At 37.0% G+C, this 4,520-nt stretch overlaps 1 long non-coding RNA gene across 1 annotated transcript; it reads left to right on the forward strand.

The window, feature by feature from the left end:
- Positions 1 to 391: 391 nt before the first annotated feature.
- Positions 392 to 2,650, forward strand: LOC112142045. Its single transcript, XR_004947515.1, has 2 exons — positions 392 to 545; positions 865 to 2,650. It is a non-coding gene; the product is annotated as an uncharacterized LOC112142045 (long non-coding RNA).
- Positions 2,651 to 4,520: the final 1,870 nt, after the last annotated feature.

Here is a 4,520-nt window from a genome sequence, read left to right on the forward strand (position 1 = left end):
TGCTATGCAAGTTTTTAAGTCTGGGCCCGGACTTCAGAATAATATCTGCTCAAATGAAAGGTTGATATTTTCAATTGAACATCCAATACTCCACCAATACACCAGACTCCTTTAAAGCAAGTGCAGAAGACGCCTGTTTGACTTTCACACATCTGGACTTCTTTACAGGGGCACCTGCATGTTGTCCTGAATGTTCCTGAATGTTTTTCTTCTCTGCTTCTACTCGACTCTTCTGATCTGCTGCTGTTTCTTCACATTTTTGGACTTTTTCTAAACTTTCTGATCTTCTTCAGCTCTGAACTCTTTAGAAGAACTGAACAATGAAAATCATGAACTTTGTCTTTAAATGAAACTCTTTATTCTGGATTCAGGTTGAGTTTCTGCAGTTTGTCAAAGATCAGCTGTGATGCATTGATCTCAGCTCTGAAGTCCAACCCATCCCACCTGACAGAACTGGACCTGAGATACAACAACCTTCAGTCTTCAGATGTTGATCAGCTCCAGGATCTGGTCAAGAGTCCAGACTCCAAACTGCAGACTCTGAGGTCAGTAGAGGGTTGGAGTCAGTCCAGCTGCTTCCAGATGTTTGGTCCTAAAGTTAGTCTGAGAGCAAAGATGCAGAGTTTCCTGTGAAGCTGCAGCTTCTCAGTGAAGCTCTGAGGAGAATGATGACAGGCTTCAGTACAACAGTCAGCCAATCAGAGCAGCAGAAGCTCCAACAGGTGAAGATGACAGGAAGCTGCTGCTCTGAACAGGACTGAAGCTCCTGCTGCTCTTTCTGCTGCTGTGCTGCATCACTGACTGACACACCAGGATCAGATACAGACACTCCTTCATCTCTGGACTTCTACGTTCTCTCTGCAGGTGGAGGTGGTTCTGATGTTCCTCCTTTTGGATCAAACAGGATCATCTTCATCATCATCATCATCAGCTGGTCTGCAGAGATGTTGTTCCTGGAGGTGGAGAGCAGAGTGATGGAGGAATCAGAGGAAGTGGAGATGATCATCAGAGCTGCAGCATGAACTGATCTGAGATCAGCTCCACTGTCTCTCTCAGCATCAAGTGGACAGTTATTGTGCTGCAGCTCCCCTGGTGGACTGATGGAGAACTGCACTTCATCTTCTCATTCTAACTTGGAGTGTTAATCTGAAACATCAGTTGGATTCAGATGTTCAGCAGCTCCAGGATCTGGAGAAACAAACAGATTATTTTCTAGATTATCACTTTCTTCTTTTATCTACATTTGATGAAGAGACCTGGACCAATCAGGATTGAGGGAACCGTTGATCATACAGAACATTTCTAGATTAGATAGATCTATTTGTGGCCAGTGTTGGGTAAATTACTTAAAAAAGTACTAATTTACTTTAGTTACTGGATGAAATTGTAATATACTTCTTACTAATTTTGAAAAACATTACTCTCTAATTTTTTTATCTCAAACTCTTAAGTAGAAAACAACATGAACAAGATTCTCTTGTCTTTCATTTAACTTTATTTTTAAATCAATGATTTTGTGCAAACTATGAACATGGCTTAAGAAATAACCTGACTTAATTAGAAATCAGTCAGGAGTTTGGAAATTACACAAAATTACAATATACGTGGTCTATGCCACTGTTTAAAGAAAGATGTGGGGAAAAAACTGTTACACTATAGATGTATAGTAAATCTGAAACTCTTTCAAATCTCAGCTCCCAAGTGGCTGTTGGATTGTTTTAGTGGTTAAATTAATTTATTACTAGCATTGCAAAATTATTCATTTGAATGTTCATCACATGGACTTTCTTGTATGTATTCACTTCACATAAAATGTAAATATGATTAAAAAAAAAAACATTTTATACTGATTTCTTTTTTTAAATTAAATTCAACTTTTTGCTTTATAACTGTTCAGTTTTCTCCTTTTAAATAAATTTAAAGTGAAATAACTTCTTGTAACTGTTTCTCCCTCATGCACGTGCGGTCTCTGTGACACTACTGGTCCCTCTCTCTTCTGCTCAGTACAAACTCAATGACAGATCTCATGCAACTCATAGAGAAAAAGCAGGTAAAAAAGGATGAAAGAATACATGTGTAACAGCTCCCAGGAAGAAGCTGGGGCCTGTATTGCAACAAGACAGGTCTCTGCTCTGCTGCACCTCAAGAATGGTCCACTGAGATGTGAGGTCTCCTCTCAGCATCTCCTTCTATCATTAGATTTCACTTTCAAAGCCTCCATGGTCGGCCATCTTTCAGCGTTTGAACTGAACCTGCTTTGGAAACATTCACATATCTCTTTGTTTGCTCGTCCCATTGCTGAAGTCCACTTTTCATTTCTCCTGAAAAGTGCTGTGCTTCAGACGAAAAGTTCTGGACTTCATTTCTACTTGACGTCCTAAATTAGTTTGTTTGGAAACATGTCAGATGGACAACACTGGAGCATTAAAACACATTCTAAAAATGTTATTTAGAAAAGCGTTTCCATCCAATCGATGGCCCAGAATTCTTTGGACAGGCGGACATCATTTTGGTGAATTTAGTTCACGTTACAGAGCTGGTGCTGAGAACTCATCCAGCTTTGTTCTACAAACATTTTTACAGCTTTTATTTAGTTGTTCAAGACAATTTCCAAAGGAGAAGTTAAAATAAAATATGTTTTGTTAAAAAATGGAACAGGCCGGAGGGAGGGGATAAAAATACAACTATATTGATACATTGAAATTGTCATAAAAAATGGTAATTTTATTTTTTGGACATAATCGGCCAGCCCAGATAATGAATTTAACGTTTGTTATTTAGTGTTTAGATCTGAAATTTAAGCTGCACTGAAAGTTACAATGTGAGACAGGCTGGAAAAAAAAACCTTTTTGAAATATTAAAAAGAAACAATAAATCATTTGTTTATGACTTCATATCAGTGTTGCTGTTGCAAAGAAAATCCTGTTTATACACAATTAACATATGCCAAAAATGATACCTTAAGAGTAATCTCTGGTGATAACATGTTTGATTTAGTTCTTAGAGATTCATTATGTTGAAAATGTTATATTTTTAAGAACAGGTTTTTAAAAATATCGTATCATAAATAAATTAAACAAGAACATTCACTAATATTTTTTTCACAGGAATTGATAAACAATAATGCAAAAAAAGATCAAACACTAGAATCCGTAGTTTTTGATTAGTTGTGTCTGTTTTCTCCTTACTTGGTTTTAGGGGTAAATGGGCGTGTCTGAGCTCCTCTCATTTGTGCTAATAAAGTTTAACATGATTCTTTGTTTTATGCTTTAGTTTGACTTCTAAATGGTGGATGTAAAATCATGAAAAAAAGCTAGACTTCTTTTAAAAAAGTGAAATAATAAACAATGGATATACAAACGATATTATTCAAATATTATTCACGTTTTGAAAGTCTTTAAATTCCCTGAGTTTTTAGGGGTGGTCATTTATTTTTATACATGTATGAATGTAATATTTTGCCAGAATAAAACTTAAGTGAAGTAAATAGATTCTGTTGTCTTCCTTTATTCAAAAAACCAAGAAGCAGTTTGTTTAAAACAGAAAGAAACTCTGGAGATAGCAAATTATTGTAGCAAATTTAATGTTTTTTATGTGATAATATCAACATGAAATCATGAATTACTAAATATATGTATATGTGGAAGTGAAAGTCAACTGGATAGAAAGAAAACCTCAAAGAAATCCTCTGAAAAATCCTCATCCAGGAGAAATCCTCCAGTTGAACTTTGCTGACATCTTGTGGTTTTCCTGCAGATTCCAGAACATTTCAGAAAACTTGATGCAGCACTGTCTCCATCCATCCTGACTGACTTTCATCCATGTCTGCTCTTGCTGGTTCATATATTTATGTATCAAAGACATGTGACCTTTAACCTGAGGCTGCCTCACTTTCATGTCATTTTCAGCAGCGTGGCTCCGCCCACCAGAGTAGAACATTCGAGTTAAGCGGTCAGAATAACTGAAACTAAAGTTTTCTATCAAACCTGATCCTCCTCTGGCAGCCAGACGATGACCTGCTGCCTTCTTCTTCTTCAATGTTAACAGTCAGAGGCTTTTAGGATGGAGTGAACAGGATGTTTGTGGGTCTAACTGGGATTTATTTCTCACCCCTGAAGGACTGTTAGCATTACTAAACCCATGTTGGACGGACGTTTGATCTGGAGTTCTTCCTTAGGAAGATCCACCAAAGGAATCTCAGTTTTCCATTGTGTTTCTCTCATGATTGAACAGTGGATTATCTTAGGTCTGAACCATTGATGGTGTAAAGCTACGTTCACAACGGCCTCGGAAACGTGTGTTCAAGAGACAACTTTCAAAGGAAAGACTCCATAAACGGCATATAGAGACGTGAGATAAGAAACTTTCTTTGTATAATAGACACCACAGAACATTTTTATGAATCCTGGAGATTTGATTGATTCACACAAATGCAACAAATTCACGTAAAAGTTGATCTCCACACATCAAACCTTTGAAAAAGTCTGGAATTGTGTTACAGAGTCAAAACATTAGAAGGA

This window comes from Oryzias melastigma, unplaced genomic scaffold (genome assembly GCF_002922805.2).
Source record: "Oryzias melastigma strain HK-1 unplaced genomic scaffold, ASM292280v2 sc00525, whole genome shotgun sequence".
Lineage (NCBI taxonomy): Eukaryota > Metazoa > Chordata > Actinopteri > Beloniformes > Adrianichthyidae > Oryzias > Oryzias melastigma.